The sequence below is a fragment of the Ursus americanus genome, chromosome 22 (assembly GCF_024610735.1).
Source record: "Ursus americanus isolate L20-20 chromosome 22, mUrsAme1.1.p, whole genome shotgun sequence".
NCBI lineage: Eukaryota > Metazoa > Chordata > Mammalia > Carnivora > Ursidae > Ursus > Ursus americanus.
Genome location: NC_142148.1, coordinates 27,771,920 through 27,787,300, shown reverse-complemented (window position 1 = coordinate 27,787,300; position 15,381 = coordinate 27,771,920). Strand labels below are relative to the sequence as shown.

At 54.5% G+C, this 15,381-nt stretch overlaps 1 protein-coding gene across 2 annotated transcripts in view; it reads right to left on the bottom strand.

Annotated features, from left to right (window-relative positions):
- LOC123798988 (tyrosine-protein phosphatase non-receptor type substrate 1) overlaps positions 1-15,381 on the bottom strand; it is a 40,669-nt gene that overhangs the window by 23,972 nt on the left and 1,316 nt on the right. The window lies entirely within an intron of this gene.

Sequence of the window (15,381 nt, the reverse complement as noted above, 5' to 3'; positions counted from 1 at the left end):
ATTCCAGTCTGCCCTCGCTGCTGGCAATCCCAGGGCCTCAGAACAGGCCTCTCCACCTCTGTGCCCATTGTCCCGGGCCTGCCTCCCAGGCTGGGGGTCACCCGGTTCTCCTAGCAAGTGCCCCAGATGCAGAGCTTCAGGTAGACGGCGGCCCGACCCTCCCTGTGCAGGGAGGAAACCAGAGCCTACAGGGGGCAGGGGCTCAGGGCGGAGCGGGTGGCCAGGTGTGGGACAGGCACACGGAGGAGGAGGCCCCCAGAGGCAGCCGGCCACCCCGACACACCACAGGTGGCTGTTAGCAGCACGCAGCCAAGAACCACCCCAGCGGGTGTGCATTCCAGCACGGGACCCCGGAGGAACGGGAAATGCCCCTTGGGGAAGAGTGCAGGCACTGGTTCCCCTCTTATTCAGCTCAGCACCCGCCCTCCCTGGGCCTCCATCCCATCATCCGCAAAGTGGAGGTACCGGCGTCCACCCCCCAGGACCGTCCTGAGCACTGGGACACAGTGGGGCATAAGCGCATGCCTCGTAGGGGCTGGGTAAATTTCAGTTTCTGTTCCCGTTATTATCACAGATAGAACATTTATCTACTTGATTGTCGTGTTTCCCCCCAACCAGGAGGTAGCATCCACACGGCACTGCTTCCAACCCCCTGCCTGGAACAGTGTCTGGCCCACACCGGGCCCTCAAGTACCATGTGCTGAATGAACGCACTCATGAATGAAGGAGGGATTCCACTTGCTCCCGGGCAAAGCCCCTCTCCGAGGCTTTGCTCGGCTGTCTGCCGAATGGAGCTGCCACGGGCATACCCAGGAGGCAGGAGACGCGCGAGCTGGGAGCCCGGGACCGCGCCCAGCCTCCAGGCGCGCGGAATAGATGCCAGTTATTATTATCCTTATCAATAACGCGGCACAGGGCCGTGAGTCAGCAGCTGGTGAGGGGAGCGGCGCGAGCGAGCGGTGGCTGCAGAACCAAGCGTGCAACGTGTTGGAGCAGGGCTATTCTTGGGGTGCAGCCGGAGGCCTGCAATCACACCCCAGGCAGGCGACAATAAAATCTGGAGTTGGGGAGGGCTGGCCCCCCCCCCTTTTTTTTAGCTCCTCTTGAGCTCTCTCCACCAACTGCAGCCAGATTTAGGCGGCTTAATTAATTAGCTAGTGTTTATAAAGCGTTTGAAGAATTTTAAAAGTGCGACGTAAGTGCCAAATATTATTTTAATCTGTGTATATATGTGTTTTTTCCAGCAGAGAGGTTTTTTTTTTTTTTTTTTTCCCTTGCTTGCTATGCTTTTCTTTTTCTCGGCAGGTTCTGTGCTGGGAACCGGGCTTGTTAAAAATCACTCCTGCGGTTCTGGGCCTGGGGTCATCATGCTGGCATCGCGGACAGAACCATTTCCTGCTCTGTCCCTGCCCTCACTGGCAAGGGAGAGCCGCGGTCCAGGGGCCTGAACCGTCTCCAGGAGAGGAGGGCGGCTGGGCAGGCATTCTTGCATGCTGCTGGTGGGAGTGGAAATTGGAACATCGTCTCGGGAAGGCACTTTGGCAGGATGTAACAAAGGTGTGAAAGCTGTTCATCAGCCTTTGCGGGTCTGTTCCGTGAGGACATAACCCCACACAGGGCGTGGGGTTCCCATATGACTATCTTGAAAACGTTGGGGGAAAAAAACCCCGGGTGGCCCGTGAGAAGGGATGGCTAAGTGAATTACGGCCTATCCCCTTCGTGGAGTTCCAGGGAGGCCTAAAACGCCACCACCACAAAAACCGGTAATCTGGACATTTTTTTGCAGGGCATAATTACAAATGATATTGTGATTATGCAAATAAAACCTGCCCGTTGCAAAGCATTTAGAGAAAATGAAAAAGTATAAAAACACAACAATCATCTCATAGAATGCCATCAAAGGTGATGCAATCCACATTTTGATGTTGTTAAAATATGAGTAAAAACAATGGAAAATCATACTCGGGTAACTAAGAATATGAGCAAACATTTAGCTTCGTTTACTCAGGTGTTCTTAGAAAAATAAAAAATTGGAAATGTCCTAATGTCCAAGAGAAGGAGACTGATCGATCCTGTGTTGGTGAACCCCCACGAGGACCGAGTCTACAGCCATTAAAAATGGTGGCGTAGAATGACAATTATCAACGTAAAAATATACTATGAGGTCAGAGTCAGTTACCGAGTGACACGTTCAGCGTGATCTCAGACTGCGAAGTTAAAAAAAAAAAGTGCATGTTCAAGACTAGCGGTGCTTAATTCTGTAGGAGATTTACAAGGGATTTTGCTTTTATGTTTTCTGTTTGCATGACTCGTGCAATAAAAAAATAAGAAAAACTGTGCTTTTGGTATGATTATGACTTTGTAAAATAAAATAAAATTATATTTAAATAAACAACGGCAAGTTACTATATATACAAGGCTATAAAACGTAACTCTCCCTGGATCATGAATCTAAAACTGAGGGGTATTTCCTTCTATTTTGGGTATTTTTCAGATTTCCTAAACTGAACGAGTATTAACTATTTACAACATGCTATTTTATAATAAGAAAATCTATACATGTAATACGTATGTTACATACATGTGTACTGTTTAAATGAGCCTCCCCTCCAGGAACCTTGTCTGTTTTGTTCACTGCTGCTTTCCCCCAGCTCCTGACACCGTGCTCGGCACGGACTAGACGCTTGAGAAACGTCTGCAGATCCTGACGGACCACTCGAATGTCTCGAGAAAAAGGGTCTAGCACGACAAACACCGTGATGCTGGGGGGTACTGTGTCCAGGAAACGAGGCCAGACATTGGCCCATTTTCTTCTTTCACTTTGGAGTTAACAATATATTGAAATCTCGTTCTTTCAGTGAACATTGACTTCTTTTGGAAAAGAATTAAAGTCATGAAATAAAACCTGGGAGTCAGTTTTCTAACAGGCGAAGTCAGCCCAGTGGGTGGTGACGGCCCCCTGTATTTGTTGTAAGGCAGGTTGGAGGCCAGCCTCAGATTTCCACAAACCCAAGGAGCCCAGGAGCCTGGGAGGCCATGGCCAGAGCTCTGGCCGTGCCTGGGGCTCAGGACCCTGCTAAGGTGCAGACAACACCCACCCCCCCCAGCAGGGGAGCTCAGCGGCCCCTTCCCTGACCACGATCATTCCTGGCCATCCTGGGGGCGCGGGATGGTGCTGGTTTATGACCCCCCCACACACACACCTTGTCAAGGGCTGCCTTTGGCGTCTTCTGGGTTATGATTTAAGGGTGGTGTGTGACAGCGTGCAATGCAGGAGTGTGGATGAGCGTGCACACTGGAGTGAAGGAGCAGACTGGGAGTGTGTACATATGTGCATGACTGTGCCAAACAAAGGGGCGTGTGCACGAGGGAGCATGTGCAGGACACGAGGCATGTGCGCAGGCGAGTGCAACAGTGTGCTCAAGAGTGTGCGCGAATGGCGCCCAACAAATGGCGGCACAAGGGGGTGTGAACTCTGTGTGGGAGAGCGTCCGAATCGTGAGTGGTCTGGGTGTGCGTGAGCACGGCGGGGCGCGAGAGGTGTGCCCGACGGTGTGAACAGATGTCTGGAAGGGATGTGAGCACGGGGCTGCCTGTGAATGTGTGTGAGGGCAGGGGAGCCCAGGAGCGGGGTGTGTGCACTCGTGTGTGCATGCACGTGTAGGGAGTTTGCGGGTGCGGGGCGGGGAGCCTGAGTTCGATGGGCGTGGTGTACACTCGAGTGTGAATGTGTGTGCACTGGCAGAGGGCTGGCGGTGTGTGGGGAGCACTGTCGGCATAACATCCGTGTGTCCACGTGCCCAGCTGCAAAGGTGTCTGGCACGCGTGGGCTTCCACACACCAGGGTGGTGAGAGAAGGGGCGGGACAGGTCTGCCACCAGCTGCTGGTGGGCGAAGCCCGGCGTGGCGGCTGGCTCAGGGCACCTGCTTACTACTTGCTTAGGCAGCGAAGAGGCCAGACCCAGACTCTGGCCCCCACGCCCCAGAGCAGGGAGCAGACAGCCCCTGGGGCTGATCCACGGGGCGCTGCCTGGGTGGAGGGCTTGAGGATCCTGCAGTTTCCAAGAGGGGGGCATAGGGCTTGACGCAAGCGTGCCGTGGCTCCGACAGCTGCAGCGAGGCACCGACTTTCTCTGGAGGTGGCCTGCTCCATTCGTGCCCTCTCGAACCCCACACCAATGCCAGGCCCAGTCCTCGATGCCATAGGACACAAAGCTGAGTATGATGGGTCCTGGCCCTTGTGGAGCTGAGTCCCGGATGTAGGCGCTGACCACCTGGAGGGAGATCGAGTGAAGAGGGGCTGGGGGACGGGGTCCCGGGAGAGGAGTGGGGTGTGGGAAGACCAACTGAAGGTGGTAGCCGCCTGAGCTGGGTCATGAAGGCTGACAGAGGCTGGAGAGACGGGAAGGCATTCCAGGAAAGGGGAACCACAGGAGCAAAGGTGCAGAGGACAGGAAAGGGGTCTGCACAATCTGGGGACCAGGGCGCAGGTCTTGGGACATGCTTGCTAGCCGGGAGCAAGCTGGGTTGGGGCTAGCCTGGGACTGGGCTTCGGAGGCCATTTGCACGGGAGGCTGGCACTGGGAGTGGTCTCCTGGCGCCGCCGGACAGACCCATCATGCTTCAGTAGACACTACCAACCGCATCGGAGCCAGTGCAAATGGGGATGCACGTGGCCTTGTAAATAAAACAGGGGTACTCTCTTCTCCAGCCCCACTCCAGGCAACTCTGGGAACTGGGCACTGGCCCATATCCTTGCAGGGAGCGGCAGCCCCTGGCAGCCCCTCCACGCAGCAGGGAAACTCCCAAGGGGCCAACAGTCCAGAGCTTGGGCTCTGGGGCCAGAAGACCCATATGTCTCATCCCCAGCGGGGACACTTGGCAAAGTCACTCTTCTCTGAGCCTCTGCTTTCTCAAACCTGTAAACAAGGGGGTGCAATGGTCTCTCTCCCCAAGGTCAGATGTTAGTGGTTAGAAGAACGGGATTGAGGACTGTCCCCCTCCCCGCCCTGTCCTACAGCCCATTGATGAGCACATCCTGCCAGTTCTGCTGCCAGGATTTGGCCAGACTCTGATCTCTTCTAGCCACCTGACCGCACCACCGCCCTGACCTGGATCCTCACCTCGACATTCCAACTGGCCTTCTTGCCTCCACCTCGTTTCTCTACCATACACACTCTCCTTGCAGCCAGAGACGCCTCTGAGATCTAAACCTGATACCATCTCCTTTTGCTCAAAACCCTCCTGCAGTCTTCACTGCACTCCAAGGGAGACCCAGAATCCTTCTGGTGGCCGCCAGGGCGCTACAGCTTGCTCTCAATCATGCCAGATGCTCCATTCACCTCAGGCCCTTTGCACTTGCCACTGCCTCTGCCTGGTACTCTCCTCCCCTGGATATCTACACTCTGGCTCCTTTACCTCCTTCAGGCCTACCCGAAAGGCCTTCCCTGGCCACTCTGTATCAAACACGACCCCTTCATGGCCCTTGCTCTGTTTTATTTTCCTATATATCATCACCCACCACACGACATATCACACAGGTATCTGTCAGTTTCATTAGTGCCATCTCCCTACCCTGGACTTACCTATAAGCCCGTGGAGAGCACGCACCTAGTTTTGTTCCCTGCAGTCTCCTCCAGGTTTACGTGCGTGCCTGGTATTCATTGAATGTACGTTCAGGTTTAGATTCTAACTCTGCCACTTACGAGACTCCAGGAAAGGTCTTAACCCCTCCGGACTTGTGGTTTCCCATTTGTAGAAAGGATGATAATAACCCCAGGGTTGTTCCAGAATGAAACAAGCTAATGCATGCGAAGAGCCCAGTCCTGTGCCTGGCGGAGAGGAAGCACGTAATGCTGGGTAGCTGTTACCGTGCGACAGACACGTAAGGATGAAGGGGATGACGGACGATCACAGCTTTAAGACAGAAGCTAAGGCTTCTCGCCGACGCAGAACCAGCTCTGCCCGACATATGCACGAGACCACTCATCGCTGCACAGGTAAGCAGGCTGAGCCCACCGCTGGCTAGGAGGCCCAGAGGTGGGGAGAGTCAAAGGCCCTGGTGAGTGTTTGCAGGGTGCAGGAGGGACCTGGAGGTGAGGAAGCAATGCCTGCAGTGTGGCCCTGTTTGCAAAGCAGCAGGGAACGAACTACCAGTATGTATGCTATAAACACGCTTCATGTCGACCAAGGCCTAGGCGGCCCCGCTGAGTCAAGGAGGGCATACAGGGGACACCACCCCATCACCCACTGTACTTGGTGCCTTGACGACCTAAGGACCTTCTTCTCACCTTCCCATTTGGCAGACAGAGAAACTGAGGCTCAAAGGTGGGGTCTGGAAAGGTTGAGAACCCAGGTGCATCCTTCCGACCGCAGACCCCACTGTTCCTCTAGGACAAGCCCGGGTGCTCCCATGGGTCCCACGTGTGCATGAGGTTACATCATGGGGGGCCCTCACTTAACTGTCATGACGACAGCCCGGCGAGGGGAGTGCCAGTTGTCGCCATCCCCCTCTTCCAGGTGAGGAAGCTGGGACCCTGAGAGGCAGAGCGGGGCCAGAGGCAGGGCTCAAACAGACATCTGCTCCCGGAGCTGGTGCGCGATCGCTTCTCCCTGCGACGATGGGGTCCCCTCCAGCTCAGGCTTCTGGATTCTCAGGCTGCCAAGGACGCGCACACATTTTCCCAGCTGAGATAAAGGCCCCCTTAAAAGAGACGCGCATTTATTAAACGGCATTTGCCAAGGCTCCAGCACACTCTGCTGCCGACAGCAGATAGTCTTGGGATGAGATTTTTCCCCGAGCTGACACTACTCACTGATGCCTTTTATAGCGTTCCTTGCAGCTCACAAAGCACTTTCCACAGCTCTTAATTCCCTTAACCCTCAACAGTCCCCGTGCGAGAGGAAACGGGGCCGAGGTTCCATTTTGCAGATGGAGAAAGTGAGGCTCAGAACACGGAAAGGCACACGCTCCAGAGCACATGCTTACAGGCTAAGTGGCACATGTTGGATTTGAACTCAGGAATGGGCCACGTATGCATATGGATATGCATATGGCCCCATGCCACTGCCTCCCGTGCTGAGAGGGGGCCTGGGGTGTCAGCAAGACAAAGGGTGAGAAGTGCATCTGGGTCGGAGCATCGGCGCTGGCAGAGGTCTGCGAGAGGGCAACCAAGGTGAGCCTCCACTTCACAGAAGGAGAAACTGAGGCTGAGAGGGGCAGCCTATGGGTTTCCAGTCTCCCCGCCGGTGAAGGATGGAATGGAGGTCCCACCTGCTCTTTCCAGCCCCAAACCAGGACACGATGACCACGCAACAATAACAGTAATAGTAGCCACAGCTGGACAGCACCATGCACCGCTATTACCAGGAGCATGACGGGCCTCGCCGAACCGCCACAGGGATCCAGGAGGACAGGGCTGTTACCACTCCCGTTTCACAGAGGACGAGACGGAAGCTCAGGGTCATGGGCTGCCGAGCAATGTGACTCCACCTGCGCCCTCATCCGTGGCACTGGGCAGCCTCACGCAATGAATGGATCTCTGCGAGTGGCTGACCTCGGGCTGGGCCTCCAAACCAAACCCGGCTGAGAGATCGGAGCACTAATTGCATCACGTTTCATGGTTTGCCAGCTCATTCATCACTGTGTCTACACCGGGGCAAGCCGTTTTGGACAGCCAGAATTTTAAGTACAAATTCTGGGGTCTCTTGGCTACCTTGCTCCACCCGGGCTGGCCCTGATATTTGTGTGTTTTAGGGATCTCTATGACAGCAAGATGGGCGGGGATTTGTGTCGTGGCCTTGGCCCCAGCCACAGAAGTGGGACTGTGTAGTAGCGAGGGCAGGACTCTGCTTTCAGATCAGGGTTACTGCCTGTGTGACCTCATGGCTCCGAGCCTTCTCCTTGGGGAGAAAATGGGGATCTCACTACATACCTGTTCCTTCATTCAGCCATATGTATTAGGCTGCCTGCTGCTGGCAGCCCCTGTGCTCAGGCCAGGAGGCCCAGCAGTGAATAAGACAGACACAGTCCCTACTCTCACGTAGCTTACATCCTCGTGGGGAACACGAGGCTGAAAGAATGACACAAATATAGAAACGGCTAGGAGTGCTCAAAAACAAATTTGTCATCATGTTAGAGAAAAACAAGGGGACCCGCTTTCAGAATGGGGTGCCTGGGAAAGGCCCCTCTGACAAGACGAGATTACTACTGAAACGTGAAGGAAGCAAGAGCCAGGGATGGTGTTCCAGTAGGCAAGAAGAGCATGTGCAAATGTCCTGAGGCAGGAAAGAGGCTAGTGCATAAGAGGGCCAGAAAGAAGGCTGCTGTGGCCGAAGCCCACAGAGGAAGGAGAGGGTGGTATGAGATGAGGTCAGACAGACAGACGTAGTCCAGAAAATGCCATGCCCCATGGATCACATAAGAAGTTTGATTTTATTCTAAGGGCAGTAGGAATCACTGAGAAGTTTGGAGCAGGAACAAAGAGGATTTGATTCAGAGAGCAGCTCTGGGTGGTGAGATGGGAGGGGTCAGGAGTGGAAGCAGGAAAGCAGTGACGAGGATGCTGCAGCATTTAGGGCCAGGGCTCAAATCCTAGCTCTGCACTTAGAAGCTGTGTGACCTTGGGCAAGTCACTGCACCTCTCTGAGTCTCTTTCTTCACCTGCACAGTAGGTATAATAATAGTTCCCATCTCACAGAACTGTGGTGAGAATTTAACGAGGTGATGCACAGAGTAATGATTCTATCAGAAGGCCTGACATGTTCAATGTCGAGGAGCTCAGGGAACCAGATCCTATTTTGTCTGGCCCTGACCTCTCCCAATTGCCACACTACCTGTCTCCCTTGACTCCAGCTTCACTGGCTTCCTTGCTATTCCTGGAACATGGAAAACTCATTCCAGCCTCAGGGCCTTTGCACTTGCTATTCCTTCTATGGGGCTCATTCTCCTGATAGTCCCATGGCTGCTCCTTCAGTGTTATTCAGGCCTCCACTCCTCAAAGAGGCCCTCCCTCTGTCCCCACCCGACCTTCTTTTCCCTCGTCCTGCTTTCCTTTCTTTATAGCACCTGTCTCCACCTGATGCAATATTTACTTGGGTCTATTTTTCTTCCTCACCAGAACGTCAGCTCCATGAGAACAGGTGTTTTTGTCTATCCATGGTTGTATCCCCAGCAACCAGAGCCACCCTGGCTCATAGTAGATGCTCAAAAGTATTTGTTGGACCAATATTTATAATTAAAATGATTATACCAAGAATAGCAAAGTGGTTAAGAGTAAACCGAGGCTGGGATCTGGCTTTAACTCTCACTGGCTACGTGGCCATGGCAGGAGCCCAACTTGGCTTTCAGGAGCCTCAGTTTCCTTATCTGTGAAATGCGGATGAAGGACTCCATGCTTTTCGGCACATCGTGAGCGGCAGACAACACAGCCCATCGAGGGGTGCACGTCAGACTAGTAATGGTTGATGTGACACCTGATATCAAGCATTTGTTTTCCAAAACTCCCCCAACCCTCCGCTCGCTCCCAGTAAAGTGGGGGGCAGGCAAAGCAAGAATGATAGATCATTCTGGAAGCCAGGGGTCATCCCACCAGTCCTGCTCATTTTTGTGTATGTTCAAAATCTTCCAAAATAAAAAGGTAAGCAAGGAGAGCACGGTTGAGGCTCAGCTCATCCCTAGCGCAAAGCGCACTCTTTCCTTCCATCGAGGGCTTCCATTTCTGGGGGACACGGTCGGCTCTGCAGAATGGTGGCAATGGGCCCGGGCCTGGGAGCCCACCCCCTGGCCGGCTCTCCAGGCGGAGGCTCCCCATCTCCGTCCTGATCCCCTCGGCTCCTGGCACCAATCTGCGGCCATCTCACCGCCTGCGCCCCCATATGGATGTGCCAGGAAATCTCACAGACACAAAGAGCCGATTTGTATGGTGGCCTGACTTCCACCTCGGCTGTTTTGCATCCCTCTGGACCGAGGGCCTGGCCAGACACCTGGCGGGGGAAATCCATCTTGCGGAGGGCTCCGTGAGAAGACCTGTCCCAGCAACGCCCAAGGGAACAGGAAAGCAGTTTCAGCTGTGAAAATAGATGCTTCCTTCACCAGTATGGGACGGAAACCCATCTTGGGAACACCCCCCACCTCCGCCTCCTGGGAGGATACACTGATTGACAGAAATACGAGAGGAGCATCAAGAGAGCAGGATGCCAGCCCCCCAGGGCCTCGGTTTCCCTATCTGTAGAACAAGGCTAAGAGACATCTACCTAACAGCCTGCCCTCTGCAGTCAGGCCGATCTGGGTTGTCACCCCATCGCTGCACTTACTGTGTGGCCTTGGGTAAGTTGCTCCACCTCTCTGAGCCCAGTCTCCTCATCGGTCCAATGGATCTGATCACCGAGCACACCATCCAGGCTAACCGTGAGTACCACCGGGATCATACAGGCCAACTGCTCAGCCCAGTAAGTGGCTGGAAACGATGGTTCCCATTATTATTACTTTAGTATTTTTCCATGGAATCTGGGATCCTGTCAGATTTCTGGCTTTAACGATGGAAACTTCCAGCACAGCCCAGTTTTTAAAAAGCCTTGGCCTGGACAAGAGGGCGCCTGGCGTCCCACCCCGGCCTCGCAGTGGATCTGCTCTGAGCCTGCGAGTGCTGGGCTCTGTCCCACAGTGGGGCACAGTGAGGTGCGCAGTGAGACCACCAACTGCTCTCCCAGACTTCCTCTCTGGCTTTCCTGGTCTGGGCGTGCACAATTCCAAACCTGTGGATCCGGACAGAGACACCTAGAGGCAGGCTGCGCCCACAGCCTCAGTCCCAGGAACAGACAATTAGATCCCACTGGCCTGGGGTTCCACTGGAGTTGTCCAGCCCCCAAGGGCCCCGAAGCTACAGGGAAAAAACTCCAAACGGAACGGCACGCACTCCCGTGAGAGCTTTTGCTACTTTGTGAAAGCTGTGCCAAGTACTTTACAAAAGTCAGCCCCACTTTGGTAGAGGAGGAAATCCAAAGAGAACAAAGCAACGGTGGCTACGAGGCTGGGGGGCACGTGCCCGGCACGGACTCCTACTCCGTGCCAGGCATAGCTGCGAGCATCACCCGTGCAGGAGTGGACTTGATCCTTGAAACGGAGTTTGCTGATGTCATCTCTGTCTTACAGAGGAGGGAACTGAGACCCACACCGAGGGATCCAGAACCACCACGCCCACCAGGTGCTAACCACGTATGCATATGGCGAGAAACCACGTATGCATATGGCGAGAAAACAAGGCGAGAGCAACAAGTAGCCTCAGTCAGGGGCGGAGACAACCCTGGGGGTGGGGATGGTCTGGAGAAGAAGGAGCTCCCTTGGATCAAACTAAAGGCAGAATAGGTTTGGGCCTTTGAAGATAAGGAGGTACAGGGAAGGGCAGCTCTGGTGGCGGGAACAGCATAAGCGAAAGCAGAGAGATGAGAGAGTTTAGCTGAGGGCACGGATGGGTACAAAAGCGTTTCCCAAACTGGGCTAGGCCGCGTGTTCGCGAGCATTACACCAGCCAAACGCCTCGTGTTCATATGTTTGGGGAACGCTGGAGTAAACAGGGTCCAATTTGGGATTCTACAGCTCTGTGGCTTCTCGGGTCTTGGGTGCTCACGTGCTCGAGGGGCCGGGCCAGCTTCGGTCTACAGGGAGGAAGCCCTCGCATCTGGCAGCTTCTCAGTAAGGCCTGTCAGGGAGGGAGCCCGGCACACACTGCTGCACTTTTCTTTTCTTTTTAAATATTTTTGTAGAAAACCTGGACCCACTCAACAGTCTTGAGCCGGGGAGTGACATGATCTGTGTTGTGTTGACAGGCCAGAAATCTGAGCACATTTAAAAAGGAGGGGGGGAGAACCTTCCATCAGTCCAAGACTCTACAAATAAGAAAATAACCTGTCGCACGGAGCCATTGGAAGCAGCGAGCGAGTGTGTGTGGGCTCCGTACAACAGTTTTAGACTCCCTTCCTCTCACACACCCCCTCTCCATCTGTCGCAAAGGGCACCGGGAAGATGCAAGGAGGAATATTCCAGCTCTGGGGGCCTCCAGAGCTCGGCAGCCCAGATGGGGGGCTCTGGTGGAAACCACATCGCTCCCGTGAGCTGTCACTTTCAAGGGGCCGTTGATGTTTCCATCTTCAGTGTGCCTTCCGAGAAGCGACCGTGACTCAGAGAAGGGCTTCTGACCCAGAAGGAACTCTTGACACACCTCCGTCTAAGCCCGGAGGGGGCTCCTCTCATTCCCTCCAGCCTGGACTAAGTCACTCTGATTAAGTCTGTAAAGTTCTTCTCTCAGAGGCTGGATTCAAAATCCCGGCCCCCTGCCACTTACTCCTGAGACAAGTTACTTCTCCAATTTGGGACTTGATTTTCCTCATCTGCAAAATGGGGCTAATAGCCACCTCATGCTTTGCTTTGCTGATTAATGAGATGACACAGGCAGGCCCTCGGCGCACAGGCTGGGGTGTAGTTGCCTTTCAAAGACGGGGTTCTCCCTCCGCTCCACGTGTGGTTCACATCAGGACTTCAAACGTGCTGCCTGACTACAAACACAGGAATGAATCACACCGCAGGTCTCCAGAGAATCGGTAAAGGAATACTTCATGGCCAGAAAGTACCCGGAGAACACCATGGCTTTAAAAGAAACTTCCAACAGCCTAAGCCCATCGGGGCCAAAGTGTCCCCCACCCCCTTTGTCTTCTTGAGAAAGAGGAAGTGAGATTAACTTCACCAATTAGAAAAGTACATGGGAGCCACCAACTTGTCCCCCTCTACGAAAGGGTCAGAAGGTTGCTAGGGAGCCCAGCTGACCCCCAACAACCTAAACCCCAACGTGGCCTGGCCTCCTCCAGGCCAGAGTGAGGAGCCAGCGGGAGCTCACCAAGGTCTGCCCAGTGGGGGTCCCGGAGGTCCGTGACCTCAGTGGGGCCAAGCAAGGAGCCTGTAGACTCAATGCCAGGTGCTGCGGCCTGTTGCGGAGTCCCGCTGCCCCGGTGTCCCCGAGCCCCCTGCCCTGCTCCCAGCCTCCGAATCTCCCTCAGCGAGGTTGTTTTAGGAGACAGGCCTCACGCTGGCTCCAAGAACACAGGTTGGTGACTTCACTGGCATCTTTTTAGAATTTCCCTTTGGCAGCATTCGTGCTAAAAGCAATCTTTAGAAACTTCTTCTCCTGCCTTCCCCAACCCAGATAATTCACATGACCAGCCCCCTGCAAACAGCGATCATGTGACACCTCCCGGGCTGACAGTTCTGCCTGAGACACTAGTAGTCATTCAATCTAACGCCACCTTCCTAAGCCTGACATTTGAGTTTCTCACTCGAACAAATCTATTTTCTTGGAAAATTGGACAACTGCCTCCTTCTACCTTCCTGCCCTTCTGTCCCTGCCTCTCTCCTGCTTTGTCATAAACTCCATGCTGGGAGCGGCCGAGGGAGGGGCCCGAAGCCCCATCCTGCAGCCAGACCAGGTGAATCCCACACAAGGCCCAGAGCGTGACCAGGAGCCCCGAGGACACAGAGTGAAGAATGCTGGCAGGCTTCAGCTATGACGGCGACACCCCACACCTGCCCCACCACCCTCAGCCAAGAAATTTATTCTCACCTCCTAAGATTTATTTATTTCAAAGTTAATCTTGGCCCCTCTGCTGCTCCCACTTTTTCAGGCTATTGATGCTGAATGGATTGGAACAGAAGTTTTATGGCCTAATCTTTACCATTTTATAGATTGTTTTTATAGGCAAAGAAGGGAGATTTGCTCACAAGAAGGGTGTCGGTGTTCCCAGCCAGCGCCCCAGGAAAGGCAGGCTGCCCATCCGAACACTTGTTAATCAGCGTCACTGGTCATTTGCCAGAAACTGAACCACAGGGTCCTGGTTGAAAAAGGGTCTGGAATAGACATTTAGAAATTAACTTGGGCCCAGTTCCCTGTTTCAGGAAAATTAAGTACTTGTGAGGGACACTTGTGCATTTCCAGGCCAGATCCAGGAAGGACGTGGGGCAGGAACTAGGACTTTTGCAGGGTATAAATGGCTGGCTCGGTCAGGAAGGAGCATATCAGATCGGAGATGCCACTCACCAGGCAGACATGAATGTATCAGTGCTTCCTTCCTCCCAGCCAGGACCCAAACGTAATGGGAAGACCCGGAGTGGGGTGGGGGGGTGCCTACGTAGATTCCTGGGGTTCTGGGGAAACTGCAGGGCAGAGAGAAGCTGCTGTCCACCCCCACTTCTCCCTCCACCCACTCTTTGCTACTTCTCCCTTCCTCACTGCTATCAGATGGTTACCAGTCTCTAGGCAAATGCAAAACGCGGCGGCGGGGGGGGGGGGGGGGGGGGTAGGTACTGAGCTCATCTTTACCTTCCTGCTCGAGGAGGGTGGTGCAGACCCCCTCTGCCTACAACACAGCCTTCAAGGAGCCAAAACACAAGATTGCCCATTCTTCTCCTCCACCCCAACTCCTTTAAAGCCGTTACTCTGCCGCCTGTGCCCTCCCAGGAGACCCACGGTTTTGCGAAACCCCTTTAAGAAGCAGGACTCCTGAATGGTGACCTCACCCCTTGGCGAACACACACGGTAGCCTTCAGAGCCCGCCTGCTGGAGACAGCCAGGTGTTTGATGTAGGCCAACAAAAAGACATGCTCAGAGCCACAGGTACACACACACAGAGCACCTGAACTGCAGGGAGCTGCCTGGAAGCCCGGGGAAGGCAGGCAGGAGGAAGTGGGGGCGCGGGGAGAGCAGCAAGGAGCAGACCATCCAGCAAGAGGCTTTGGCAAGCACAGGGACAATCCACCGTGCTTTCGCATCAGGATCTGTTGATTACAGCAGCTCACCCCAGAGTTACTGTGGCCTCCCTTCCTCTCTCTCTCCCATACACACACCAACACCGTGTTGCTCGGTGCACCGGAGGGAGAGCTCACTCGTCCCTAACTGCAACAGCCTGTTTCCGTTCCCTGCCAGGCAGTACCTGGGAGACCTCTGCCCCGACCCCCTCCTCTCAGACCCTGAAGTCAGACGACGTGTGGAAAGCGTAAGTCCAGGGAAAGACGTTCTAGAGAAGGCAGGGGCACCCAGCTCTGAAAGCTGCTGACAGCCTGCCTCCCCCATCAGATTGGGCAGGGGCTGGGTGGACCAACTCATCTGGCTATGTCCCAGTGCCCAGCACAGTGCCCAGCACAATGCCCACACAGTCAGAGTCAACAGAGAGAGGGAGAGTGGGTCCTATCCATGGCTGTGTGACCTTGGGCAAGTGGCTGGCCCTCTCTGGGCCTCAGTTTCTGCATCTGTAACCCTGGTTACAGACATGTCTCCCCTTACTACTGCTGGACATTAGCCCAATGGCTCCCAGTGGCGCTCTCACAGGCCTGGGCCC